This window comes from Mustelus asterias, chromosome 12 (assembly GCF_964213995.1).
Source record: "Mustelus asterias chromosome 12, sMusAst1.hap1.1, whole genome shotgun sequence".
Classification (NCBI taxonomy): Eukaryota; Metazoa; Chordata; class Chondrichthyes; order Carcharhiniformes; family Triakidae; genus Mustelus; species Mustelus asterias.
This window is the reverse complement of record NC_135812.1, coordinates 5,325,654-5,340,768: the sequence shown is the minus strand read 5'-3', so window position 1 is coordinate 5,340,768 and position 15,115 is coordinate 5,325,654.

Below are 15,115 nucleotides of genomic sequence, written 5' to 3'. Positions count from 1 at the left end.
GAACCTCCACCCCATCACGAAGGCATGGACCAAGACACAGTGGAGATCAGTGGAGGTTAGTGACCATGTCCTCGTAAGGAGAACCTGGATCCAGTGCCGGAAAAGGTTCAATGACCTTCTTTCTGCACTTGGCATGGGTGAGTCACGAGTGGGCATTGTGCTGAATGGAGTACTGAGAGGCGTGTCCATCCATGGTTGCGCTCAATGTCTGTGGGTTTTATGTAATCTCAGAGCATAATGCGCCGGTGTGTCCCAAGGTTGGAGAGATGAAGCAACAGCCTCTGGCCTGTCAAAGGTTCAGGTCTCCAAAGGGATGATAATGTTCTCAAACCTCTTGGGAGTGTTTTGAGTTGGGGGCAGCATGGTATGACATTGGAGGTGAAGGTGAATCTCTGCACTTGCTTGCAGGTGAAACAAAACCACAACAATTGCAAAGGGACTGGAGTATAAAAGTAGAGAAGTGTTGTTGCAATTATATAGGGTGTTGGTGAGACCACATCTGGAGTATTGTGTCCAGTTTTGGTCTCCTTATTTGAGGAAGGATGTTGCGGCATTGGAGGCAGTTCAGAGGAGGTTCACCAGATTGATCCCAGGGATGAAAGGATCGACAAATGAGGAGAGATCAAACAGTTTTAGTTTATACTCGCTGGAGTTTAGAAGGATGAGAGGGGATCTGATTGAGGTGTATAAAATACTAAAAGGGATTGATAAAGTAAATGTAGACCAAATGTTTCCTCTTATGGGGCAATCTAGAACAAGAGGTCACAGGTATAGGTTGAGAGGCGGTAGATTTAAAACTGAGATGAGGAGGAACTACTTCTCGCAGAGGGTGGTGAATTTGTGGAACTCGCTGCCCCATAGCGCGGTGGAGTCTGAATCATTGAATGGCTTCAAGAAGGAGATAGATATATTTCTGATTATAAAAAAGGGTTTAAGGGATATGGAGAAGAGGTGGGGAGGTGGATTTGAGACCAGGGAGAGATCAGCCATGATCTGATTGAATGGTGGAGCAAGCTTGAGGGCTGAATTTGCCTACTTCTGCTCCTAATTCCTATGTTCCTATGTTTGATTGCCCCTGGTGGTGGGGTGGCAAACCAGGGTGGGAGCTGGGAACCCTGGAGCTGGAGGGTGAGCAAGTGGCAGATCATCAGGATCACCAGTGGAGAGGCTGGTGTCTCTGAGGAAGGAGAGAGCCTGTTGGGCAGAAGTGTGACACGTTCAGGGTGAAGCTGCTGCCTGAGGGTTTGCTCCATCAGAACAACTTCATTTATGTGCCAGGCACTGAGAAACCTCAATTTAAATAAGGCCAATTGCAATGGCGGGCCATGTTCCGAAATGTTAACCTGTGCGATACGACTATGAATCTTACTCTTTGTCTTCATCCCTCAGATGAGCCGCCTGCCAAAGCCAGCCAAGAGGCAGACCACCCTCCCAGGACAACCGAGACGTCAAGGGATACACATGTGGCACAGCCTTTCTCAGCACCCAGTACCAGCGCAGATTCACACACACCGGGGACCATCATCTTGTCAGGAGAGTTGTTTGGGCACAGCAGTGAGGGCAGGCAGGGAGACAGCGAGTGTCCTGTATGCCAGCACTTGGAGGGACTGCTGGGGACAAAGGCTACGCTGAGCCTGAGGGAGATGATGAGCTTTTGGAGTTGATGAAAAGTTGGCAAATGCTAGATGTCCAGCGGGATGTGCAGGGATTCGATTTGATTTGATTTATTATTGTCACATGTATTAACATACAGTGAAAAGTATTGCTTCTTGCACGCTATATAGACAAAGCATACCATTCATAGAGAAGGAAACAAGAGAGTGCAGAATGTAGTGTTACAGTCATAGCTAGGGTGTAGAGAAAGATCAACTTAATGCAAGGTAAGTCCATTCAAAGTCTGACAGCAGCAGAGAAGAAGTTGTTCTTGAGTTGGTTGGTACATGACCTCAGACTTTTGTATCCTTTTCCTGACGGAAGAAGGTGGAAGAGAGAATGTCCGGGGTGCGTGGGGTCCTTAATTATGCTGGCTGTTTTGCTGAGGCAGCGGGAAGTGTCGACAGAGTCAACGGATGGGAGGCTGGTTTGCGTGATGGATACATTCACGACCTTTTGTGGTCTTGGGCAGAGCAGGAGCCATACCAAGCTGTGATACAACCAGAAAGAATGTTTTCTATGGTGCATCTGTAAAGGTTGGTGAGAGTCAAAGCAGAAATGCCAAATTTCCTTAGCCTCCTGAGAAAATAGAGACGTTGGTGGGCTTTCTTAACTATAGTGTCGGCATGGGGGGACTAGAACAGGTTGTTCGTGATCTGGACACCTAAAACTTGAAGTTTTCAACCATTTCTACTTCATTCCCATTGATCTGCATGGGGGCATGTCCTCCACTACGCTTCCTGAAGTCAGTGACAATCTTCTTCATTTTGTTGACATTGAGGGAGAGATTATTGTTGCCGCACCAGTTCACCAGATTCTCTATCTCATTCCTGTACTGTCTCAGCGTTGTTTGAGATCCGACCCACTACGGTGGTGTCGTCAGCAAACTTGAAAATCGAGTTGGAGGGAATTTGGCCGCACAGTCATAGGTGTATAAGGAGTATAGGTAGGGGGCTGAGAACACAGAGCTGTGGGGCAACGGTGTTGAGGATGGTCGTGGAGAAGGTGTGGTGATCTGGTGGAGATTCCTGAGGGTCTGTGTGCCATGGTCTCGGTCATGGAGGAGCCCTTGCACAGCATGAATGCTGCAGTGACCCTGAGCTCCGAGCGCACAGCCTCATCCATTGAGAGATTGGTGGTCCTCACGTAGAGGCAGCTCCAGGAGCACAATGGCACCTTATTGGGGTGTTGCTCAGACCTGCAAACCCGCACACAGGCGCTGACCCCAGGAGGTCAATGCATGTATGGGAGAACGAGACGCAAACCAGGGTCACCAATGGTTGGTTGTCCATCATTGGTGAGTGAAGAGGTGACCTCAGAATGATGGACGAGGTGGCTGCTATCTCTGTGGACTCTTCTGATGGAGCCCCAGATATGGGCATCACCTCCTCTGTCTCTCTGCCAGTCTCCGCTCCCTCCCAGGAGTCCGTGGTGACTGAGGGTTGCCCAGCCATGTCATCGAGTGAATCCCTCCAGGCGGTGCCTGCTCAGACCCTGCTGACCAGTGGGCGACCACCAAGGTCACCTGTGCCAACAGGGCAAAGAAACCAACAACTTTCCTCCAATGCCACTGTCGGCGAGGTGGGGGGCACCTAAATGGCCACTCTGAAACCCAACCTCGTGTCACAGTGTTGTTGCACTGTATCCGACATTACAACAATGACTACATTTCAAAAAGTACTTCTTCAACACATCCTCAGATAATGAAAAATGCTGCATCAATGTATGATCTTTCTTTCTAAGGTAACTGCTAAATAAAGATAAGTTGCTGTCACATTAATAAATGCTGTATTCCTGAAAGAAAGTGAGAGAAATAGGCTCATAGAGAGAGATGTGGTTGCATCAGACTTCACACTTCCAAAACATGCATACAGGAAGGACAATGGAGCATTAGTTAACAGACCACTAGCTACAGTACACAGCATTTCATCTGAATTCAGTCCAAGAACTAAAGCATTTGTGAGAAGTGGACAGGGATAATATTATTAAAATAAACATATTTTACAACAAAATTACAATAATGAATGTCGGTGCAAATGTTTCCTGTAACTATTTTCCTAACTCACCAGCAAGCCGAATGCAGATCTGGTGCGTGTTAAAAAATGTCACTGACTCTGTTTTTTCTCTCTAAGTGAGCTGTTTCCAGTTTTCCTCACTCGGGAGGAAGAAATAACAACTTTGCTCATTTCAGTGGTCTTTTGCAGCTACTCGCCAATTAGAAACCCATTTCAGTGCACTTCTCCGTGTTCCCAATTGCTAACTTATAAACACACCTCTGTTCATTCCAGCGGCCTTCCACCCCTGTCCTGCCTTTGTAACAGTTCACTGCTGGCACTGGTCTCAACTTGGTAAGTGAGGAAGTTGCAGGGAATTCAATACTGAATGGAAAGGCCAAGAACCCAAAGTAAATCAATGTGGATCACATTTATAGATCAAAAAGTTTAAATTGCAGTTTTCGGACTATATAATGTTTGTCTGGAGTGGAGGGTATAAGTTTAGGGTCAGGCCTAGATCACAGAATCATATAGCACAGAACAAGGCCATTCAGTCCATCATGTCTGTGCCAGCTCTTTGAAAGAGCTATCCAATTACTATAGTCCCATTCCCTGCTCTTTCCCCATGGCCCTGCAACATTTTCTCTCTTCCGTTGTTATTCAATTCCCTTTTGAAATTTGCTGTAACATCTGATTCTAGGCACTACTTCCCGATTACAAAACCTCACCGCATATTAAATATTGTCCTTGTGCTTCTTCTGCCAATTACCTTAAATATGTGTATTCCAGTTACCACCCGTTAGAAACAGTTTCTCTCTAATTACTCTATCAGAACTCTTCACAATTTTGAACATTCCCTTTAAACTTCACTGCACAAAGAAGATCAGCTCCTGCTCCTTTAGTCACCACAGGAGTGACCTATGCCTGTGTCAATGCAGTACTTGGCCAACAGAATCAAACAATTTTTTGTATTAAATAAAAGTGCAGTTGGGTCATATGAACATATGTATATTGACATTTCACAGTTTCAAATTCCCTGTCAAAATATAGCTGTTAAAAAAAAATCTTCATGTTACCTTTTTAAAATCCCAGCTGAACTATTGGAAATCTTATTTTGAGCTTGCAACATCTCATTTTGCCATTAATTTAGCAACAAAACAATATGACCCCATTATACTGAACTGAGGTCAAGCATAATGCTACTTGTTAATGCACCCAACACCCCTCCATTCCACCTGAAAGTTCCTGATGCTTGAGGCAATGGAGGAAAGGCCGTTGTCTAAAGCCCTCCCTCTAGAGTACATTGAGAGATTGGAACCCATGTAAAACCCTTGGGCTGCATGCACTGGAGAATGTTTGACATGAATTGAAAATGTACAACATAACTATAACACGGAGTAGCAAGATACCTCTTGAAAAATATTGATCTGCTTTGCACATTATGTAATGTCAAGTTTGAACTGTAATGTACTTATACAAATTTTATAAAGAAACATTTCTGATACTTGAAAAGATCTCCCTTCCTTCTCTGATAGCTCAGTTGTTTGGGGGCGGCACGGTGGCACAGTGGTTAGCATTGCTGCTTCACAGCGCCAGGGACCTGGATTCGATTCCGGTCATGGTGACTGTATGTGTGGAGTTTGCATTTTCTCCCCGTGTCTGCGTGGGTTTCCTCCGGGTGTTCCGGTTTCCTCCAACAGTCCAAAGATATGCAAATTAAGTGGATTGGCCATGTTAAATTGCCCCTTAGTACCCAAAGTTGTGCAGGTTGGGTGGATTAGCCATGGTAAATGCATGGGGTTATGAGGATGGGATGGGGGTGTGGGCCTGGGTAAGATGCTCTTTCAGAGAGTCAGTGCAGGCTCAATGGGCCAAATAGACTCCTTCTGCACTGTATGGATTTGATGGTTCTATGGCTAAGCCATACAGAGCAGTTCCATCCCCCAGTTTGCTGTAGAGTTACAAAGTATCACTTAGTGTTAACATCACAGAAACAGGCCATTTGGCCCAACAGATCTATGCAGGTGTTTATGCTCCACTCACCCCATCAACATTTCGCTCTATTCCATTCCCCTTCATGTGTTTATCTACCTTTGCCTTGAATTGAGGACGAGTAGTATCACACGGAGTGATGGCCACTGCTGGAACTGCAGTGGAAGAAGAGGACACTATGGAACAATGCAAGTGGGGTCTGGAAGTGCCAGGGCCAGTCAGGCAGGCCTCAGAAAAGCAGGAGGAGGAGGGCAGGCTGTGCCCTTGCCATGGGAGCACCTATTGCTGCTGAGGTCCTTCCTTTGGCCAAAGAATGACCAAGTAGAGGGCTCCCACCAATACCCATCTACTGAGCCCGCTGGAAGGCCACAATGATTCACCTGGTGGCCTCCCACACCTGGCTGAGGGTCCACCCCCTACTGGTAAAAATGCCAACAGTGGTAGGATGATTACCTTAATTGGCCCTTTAAGTGGCTCAATTGGCGGCTGAGCAGGAGGGCCATTCACCACCATCACCACTATTGGGAAGACAACAGAGACTCCACTCCCTGCCTGCCCTGGCCATTTTACAGGACTCCAACTCCAACTCCTTGTTCATTCCCAGAAGGCTGGTAAGATTTACCCCATCTTCTCCACACACCCTTTCACAATCTTGAAAAGTTCTAGCAAGGCTTCCCTGAGCCTTGTCTTCTCTAGAGAAAGAACCACAATTGTTCAATCTTTCCTTATAGTTATAATCTCTCAGTTCTATTATGACGCTAGTAAATTTTATTTGCATCTTCTCTGCTGTCTCTTCATTCTTTTTATAATATGGAGACCAGAATTGTCAATATTACTCCAACCATAGTGTAACCAACTTTCTATACAAGTTTAACATATCGTCTCTGCTGTTCAATTATATCCATCTAGAAATGAAGTCCAGTGTTTTGTTTTCATTTTTATAGCCTTATTTATCTGCTACAATTGGCTTCAATTCTCCTGGGTTAAGGAGAGGAAAATGGCCCATTACAGCATTCTTGATCATGATCTGGCAACCTCTTTTCAGGAAGCACGTGCTTGTAGAGGTCAGGTGTGAATACAAGTCTTTCTTTTGCCTTCATCATTAAAAGTTCATGCTCCCTCCCCAGTACTGGCAGTGTATCCTGTAACTGTCCCAGAACTTGAAGTAATTAACCTGTCCCTTTAACAGCAGTTTTGTATTGAGATTTATGATTGCCTCTATTTTATATTACTGCCGAGAATTTGGAAAGAAATCTGACTTGAGCAGAACCGCTGGCATTACTGCAGTAGTTTATGAAAACTTCATTCGGCATTAGCTGGGTTCATGGTGTACAATTGCAATACTGATTTTGATTGGAAGTACTTCAATGTGAAACTTGAGGAATGGGACAGTTGCCTTTAAGATGCATCTATAATGGCCGAATGGTCTACTGCTTCTAGTTTCTACGTTTCTATAAAGCATCAAAGCTCAGCCTAAGCTATCCCACTCAACATTTCCCTTAAATTCTATCAGAAGTGGACCTGCACTTGGAACATAGTTTCTGACCATGGGATTAGCTCAGAAAGAACGTTTTTAATTTAAACAGCACCCTTCATGAACTCAGGATGGTCTCAAAGTGCTTTATAGCCAATTAAGTACTTTTAAAGTGTCATTATTTTGTAATGTAGGATTTGCATGTAGCATCTCCCACAACCAACAATGAAACAATGACCAGATGATCGATTTTAGTGATGTTGATTGAAGGATAAACCTTGTCCAGGACACTGGCAATAACTCCCATGCTCTCCTTCAAATAGTGCCATGGGCTCTTTTACATCCACCTTTATAAGGCCACAGCTTAACCTCATCTGAAGGACTGCACCTTAACAATGTGGTATTCCCTCAGATTCACTGAAGGAGGATGTAAAAGATCTCATGAAGCTGCTGAAGAACAGAGGAGTTTGCCTTGTGTTCTGCCATTACATATTTCTGAATCAATATCAACAAAATAGATTATCCTGTCATTTTACCTCATTTCTGTTTTCAGATGTACACTTTAAAAATACGTTATTGACTATGAAGTGCTTTGAGATGTACCAAGGATGTGAAAGACACTATATGAGTTCAAGTTCATTTCTTCTTTCAAGAGGCAGATTCCTCTGGTTGTTAACCATTAAAAAAGTAGATCTGGGTAAACAGCTGCAAAGTGGCAGCGGACATTTCCGTTCTTAAGAACAGAAGAAATAGGAGCAGGAATAGACCATATAGCTCTTCAGGCCTGCTCCGCCATTTAATATGATCATGGATGACCATGGACTTCAAATTCACTTCTCTGTCAATTCCCCATATCTCATGATAAGAGACCAAAAATCTGTTTCTCCCAGCCTTAACTGATTTCAGTGGTGGAGCCTCACAATCCCCTCATCTCTATCTGAAATTATCGACCCCTTATCCTGAGATTGTGCCCCCATGTTTCACATTTCCTGACTTGTAGAAACAATCTCTCTGCATCCACCCTATCAATGATTCAATGGGATTGCCTCCCATTCTTTGAACTGCCAGAGAAAACTGACCTAATTTGTTCAGCCTCTCATTGGACAACCCCCCGCATTCCAGGAGCCAACTTAGTGAACCTTTGCTGTACCACCTCCGATGCAAGTATATCCTTTCTTAAATGTGGAGGCCAAAACTATACACAGTACTCCAGACGTGATCTCACCAAACCCTGTACAACTCCAGCCAGGTTTCTTTATTCCTGTCATCCAATCTCCTTTCAATAAAGGCCAACATGCCATTTACCTTCCTAATTGCTTGCTGTACCTGCATGTTAACCCAATTTTCTTACAAGATTCTTACCTTTTAAAAACTATTCAGCTCTTCTATTCTTTCAACCAAATCAAATCAAAGTGAATAATTTCACACTTCACTACATTATAATCCATTTGAAATCTTGTTGCCCACTCATTTATTCTGTTTATGACTCTTTGCAACCTCTCTGAGTCCAGCTTACTTTTCCACCTAGCTTTGCATCATCAGCAAACTTAGATACATTACTCTTTGTCTCTTCATCCGAGTCATTATTAGAGATTGGCTGTAGCTGAGGCCCCAGCACTAACCCTTGTGATACTCCACTATTTACAACTTCCAACTTGTAAAAACCCAATTTTCTGCTTCCTATTTACCAATCAATTCTCTATCCCTGCTAATATATTACCTGCAACTGCATGCACACTTAGCTTGCCTATTAGCCTTTTGTGGTGCATCTAATGAAAGCCCTTTTGGAAATCCAGGTATACCACTTCTACTGGTTCCCCTTTATCAGTATATTACCTCCTCAAAAACTCCAATCAATTTGTTAACAGGATTTCCCTTTAGTAAAACCTGTGCACCTTTCTGTCATCTTAACAAGGGTCAAAGAAAATTAGTGGTAAAAATATTGTTGGTTAAGGGTTTATTCAAAGGTCTCTCTTGCCTTCTAAGAAACACAGGCAGAATTACACTGGAAGTCAGGATCGTGGTGTTTGGAGGACTGTAAAATAAAATTAAGTCCTGAACGCAATTTCAGAGTGGATATTAATTATATGAAGGAAGGGCAAGTTTCTGAGGTAAAATGTATGCTTGAATATAGCAATCTGATTCCAAGTACCAGAGAGAATTCAGATATGGTGTTTTAAAAATGATCTTCTATGAGCAAACTAATTCAAACAATAACATTTTAGAAAGAAAATTTTGCATGCAAAATTATTGTAACATTTCAATAATTTCTTGAAGAAAATGTACAAATGAATCAATTGTAGGAATGAGTCAGAATAACATTGGAATGCAGTTGTATCATTCATAAATGGGTTAACAGCACCAACTGTGGTAGAATCTCAAAATGTTTCAAAACTATTAATTCTCAAACAGCACATTCCAACTGTTGTGTAGTTCGACCCTTGCAGCATTATTGATTTTTTTTTACTATGCAATTGTTTTCATGGAATAACAGATATGCAGAGACTTTGTGAACACATTGCTATCTATCATTTGTTTTCCTGCATTTTTTTTTATAAACATGTGATCACTCGTGATGGTTTTCAATTCTGATACCTTGTTCATTTTTACTTTTCACAGCTGTTATAGTCATTGAGTTTTATCGAGCAATTTTATGAAGAATTTTGCTTCATGGTTTTGAGTTACAGGAGGGAATTTAACTAAAGCATATACAACATATGGACTTCTCTGATGCCAAACCAAAGATACAATGTTATTATTGAAAATTATACCCTATGTTTTGTTGGTTTGTAGCACTGTTAAATGTATCGGAGCTGTTTTATGTTTCTACAAACTTATCCCATCAATGCTCCAATTAGAGACACACATAGTTGGACAATAGAGGTTTACAACACAGAAGGCAGCCATTGTGTCTCTGCTGATCCTGTCCTAGAGTAACTCTATGGTGTAACATTGTTAATTATGTTTACACCCATTGAGGTACTTCAGATTAAATATCACTCTGACCTTCTGAGATTCTGTTCTTCTAAAATAAAAGCTCATGGAAAACACCATATCCAGTATTGAAATTATAAAAGCAAAATACTGCGGATGCCAGAATCTGAAACAAAAACAGAAAATGCTGGAAAATCTCAGCTGGTCTGACAGCATCTGTGGAGAGAGAAGAGAACCAACGTTTTGAATCTGGATGACCCTTCACCAGAGCTCTGACAAAAGGTCATCCAGACTCGAAATGTTGGCTTTATTCCTTCTCCACAGATGCTGTCTGACCTGCTGAGATTTTCCAGAATTGCCAGTATTGAAACTGTCAGACAGAACTTTCAGCTATGACTGGGGGTAAAATTTGTGAAATTTGACTGGATGCCCAATGTGCACACTAGCAAATGTCATACGGAAGGACAATTGGGCGGATGGATAATGATGACCGCTCCATTATTGCTGGTTTTCCAATTCTCTTCCCACAGCTAGTGGTGCACTAAGGCAGACTTTTGTATGTTTCAATAGTTAACAATTCCTGGAACAGGTCACTAAGTCTGTTGCCAGGATCTTATAGCTTGTGGGGGGCCACTCCACATCAAGCGTGGCTGACCAGGAATCTCTCCCTGTCTTAGCGCCAACCATTGGCATGTTGGAAGGATTAATAGGTTGACACTCAACTTGTTTGGCCATGTTATTAACGCACCTTCTTTGGCCATCAAGTCCTGGGGTGGGATTTGATCCCGGGCAACAGGCAGGGACGCTGCACTACAAGACCACCACTAGTTTTATACCCTACTAAAGTTGGAAGTTCCACCCAGTATCTTGATCATTTATTAAAAGAAGGAAGGATTTATTTTTATTTAATTCCTTTTATGACCTCAGGTCATCACAAAACACATTACAGCTAAGTCAGCTTTTCTGAAGTACAGCCAGGGGAGAACTGTATTGTACCGATAATTTTAGAATGTATTGACTATCTAACCAAAAGTTATTTTAATATGGGCTCATTACAAGCAGTCACTAATTATCCAGAACTAAACATACCACAGGAAGAAATGTGTTTCCATGATTCATGAGAAAATCATGTTCTTGAAGCAGTAACAAAAGACTTGCATTTATATAGTGCTTTTCACTACCTCAGGATGTCCAAAGTGCTTTATGGACAATGAAGTACATCAAAAACACTTACTGCCATTTATAGTATCCGTTTTCATTGTTGCTGGCACTGGTCGATATTAGCATTTTAGGATTTATTCACATGCAAGTTTGGAATCTGTACTTGTACTGACACTAAACATGGGGAGTGATTCAGTAACCCAAGCTGGCAGAAGCTAAGCAATCTAAACAGGATTCTGAAATAATAACAGAAAGTGCTGGAAAAACTCAGCAGGTCTGGCAGCATCTGCGGAGCTGCCAGACTCATTGAGATTTTCCAGCACTTCCTGTTCTTTTGATTTCAGATCACCGGCACCGCAATATTTTCCTTTTACAAACAGGGTTCTTTTTCTTAAATACTTTTCCAATTCAATCCAATCAAATCCAATTCAGAGTCTCAACAAGTTGAGACATTTCCGATCCAGGCTGACAAGACAGGGCAAGCGACCAAACCACCCTGTCCTGGGCCCGATCTACATGAGCCAAGCTGATTGGAGAAGGGGGAGGTTCCTTCTCCAAGACTTGGGCTCATTTGCATCTTAGCCAAAAGGCCGAGATGCCGCTTTTAAAAATTGCTTCATATGAAACATATGAAGCTTCAATGTAACCTAATGACCTCAACCAAGTGCAGCATCCTCTCCATACTACACTTGATCTTAGCCAAAAGGCCGAGAAGCGTCTTGCCTAGCTCAAGTCTGAACTGTAGTTACCAGTCAGATCAGTAGCCACAGTGTAAATAGCACATCCGGATTCAGCACAAAACGCCCCTCAAACAACCCACAAAACATCAGAGAACGGAAGGAAATTTATGTGACATTGCACACAGACGCAACAATTACTTTCATACCCCCCCCAGTGGGAGGAAAAGGGGTAAAGCAAAAAGACAACAAAGAATGGCAAAGCCCTGAAAATTGTACCAGCAAATGTTTGGATTGATGAACTATTCTCAAGCATTTTGCTTTAGTGAGACCACACCAGTAGCACTGTGCCCAGTTTTGGTCTCTTTATCCACGGAATGATATACTAGCTTTTGAGATGGTGCAGGAATGGTTCGCTAAGTTGATTTGTCTTATGATGAGAGGTTGAGTAGACTGTGAATGTACACTCTGGAGTTTAGGAGAATGAGAGGTTATCTCTTTGAAACACATAAGGTTCTGAGTGGATTTTGCAGAATGGATGCTGAGATGCTGCTTTCATTAGCTGGAGAGCTGAGAACTAGGGGAATGGTCTCAATTTATGGGGCTGATCATTTAAGACGGACATAAGGAGAAATCCCTTCACCCAGATTGTGGTGAATCTTAGGAATTCTCTACCCCACGGAACTGTGGATACTCAGTCATTGACTATTGTCAAGTTAAAGTCCAACAGGTGAGTCTCACCTGATGAAGGGGTAGCGCTCCGAAAGCTCGTGATTCCAAAGAAATCTGTTGGTCTTTAACCTGGTGTTGTGAGACTTCTTACTGTGCCCACCCCAGTCCAATGCCGGCATCTCCACATCATGAGTATTATCAAGGCTGAGAATGATAGATCTTTGGATCCAACGGAATTAATGGAAGTGAGGATCAAGAAGGGTTGGGAGAGGGTGGAAGTGGAATTGAGGTCAAAGATCAGCCATGATCTTACTGAATGGCAGAGCAAGCTATAGGGGTCTAAAGTTCTCCTCCTGCTTCTGTGTCTTATGGCATCTTCATGTTTCTGCGGAAAATTATTTTTTAACACATGCAAAGCCTTGCAGGTAAATAGCTGTTCCTTTTGCATTTTGATGGGCTATTTACACTCTGTCTTCTGCACTCTGCGGGAGAGATTAGTCAATATTTTTCCAGTTAAGAGTTATTTGAGAAGTATTGTTCCCGCTAACAAAATTGTGTTTCACAAATATTGTGTGAATAGAGCATTTAGATTGAGGTTGTTAAATTCTAATAAAATAATTAACTTAACCCCATTTGGGGAATACACAGAAGGATATACAATGTTCTAAGTTATTTAAGTACTCTATAGACAGTCCATGCATTGCAATTATAAAACTATTTCTTGTAAGAAGTATCCTTTAGATGGTTTAAGGCTAAGGAACACATTTGAAGTAAATACGAGCATTCCGATAACATCTATCACAACCACAGGATGACCCAAAGTGCTTTACAGCCAACGAAGTACTTCTGAAATATATTCACTGTTGTAATGTAGGAAACAGGACAAACTATTTGAGCACAGCAAACTCCCCAAACAATTGTGAGAAATAATCAGATAATCTGTTTTCAGGATGTTATCTAAACTAAGCCATAACCTAAATGATGGGGAAAGAAGTGAGGTTGCTGGGAATATTTGCCTTTAAAATACATTTTCTTTTTATGAATGAAAATTACATTCTTGCATAAAATGAAGATTTAAAAATCATCATTCTGACTCCTAGAATAAGAGGTAAGCCATCTTGGACCGAGATCAGAGGAATTTCTTCAGTCAGAGGCTGGTGAATCTTTAGCATTCTCTACCCCGAAGGACTGCGGAGGCTCAGTCATTATGTTTTTTCAAGAAAGAGGGCAATAGATTTCTAGATACCAATGACATCATGCGATATATGGATAGTGCAGGAAGATAGTGTTGAGATAGAAGATCAGCCACGATCTAGTTAAATAACAGAACAGACCCAAGGGGCAGAATAGCCCACTTCTACTCCTATGTTCCTATATTCCTAAATAAAACACAATCTCCATATTGCCAGCAAACAGACATTTTTGTTTTACGCAAACACTGCGTAAAATGTACAATTTTCAAACTTTTCTGCAGAAGTAACCCTTTCAGATTCAAAACTGCATTAACAGCAATTTGTGCAAACTGACTTTGTACAAAGTCAAAAGACATTTCAGCTGCTGTGGCTATCTATGTTTATGGGATCATAGTAAGAAGTCTCACAACACCAGGTTAAAGTCCAACAGGTTTATTTGGTAGCAAATACCATAAGCTTTCGGAGCGCTGCTCCTTCGTCAGATGTTCCACTCCATCTGACGAAGGAGCAGCGCTCCGAAAGCTTATGGTATTTGCTACCAAATAAACCTGTTGGACTTTAACCTGGTGTTGTGAGACTTCTTACTGTGTTCATCCCAGTCCAACACCGGCATCTCCACATTATGGGATCATAACATGGGAACTGTGGGTTGTCTGCCTCTACCTAATCTGTTTCTCGCATCTTGTTATAGCTTCTTTTATAACTGTAGTGTAACAAGTAAACTTTAAAGTAACAAGTAAACAAGTACACTACTGTTCCCTCAAGTCTTTGAGTAGCTCGTATCAAATCTAGTATAAATGACTCACACTCCCTTCCATAGAAGCTGTTCTATAGGAAGAATCCCCAACACATTCCAAACTTGAGGATCACTGTGCCAGGACTTTCAACAGCAAAAATATAACTGAAACCTCAATTTAGACTACCGTGTTAATTGTATTTCATATGTGCTTAATTATATGCAGGGGGGGTGAGGGGGATGGCATTAATTGGGATTTCACTTGACCATACATATACATATATATATAGAGAGAGAGGGAGGGGGACTTACTGAAACTGGAGGGTGGTTGGGTTAGGAGATGTATGCTTGCAGTGATTCACTCTCTGAATAAATATCGACTGAAGAAAAAATGATTCCAGTATCACTCTTCACTACCTAGTTTCTGGATGATAGCCTACCAAATGTTAGAACAAAACTTCTCTTCCCACCTTAGGGATGATATATTTGGAACTACTAATTTATGCAATATAGTTGTAACTTTGCTGTGAGAAAGCAGACATAGCCAAAACATTCAGAAAGGAAATGGCTGGATTTCTGCTTCAACTCATACTCAAGATCGACTGGCTGGGCAGTGAGACTGAAACAAG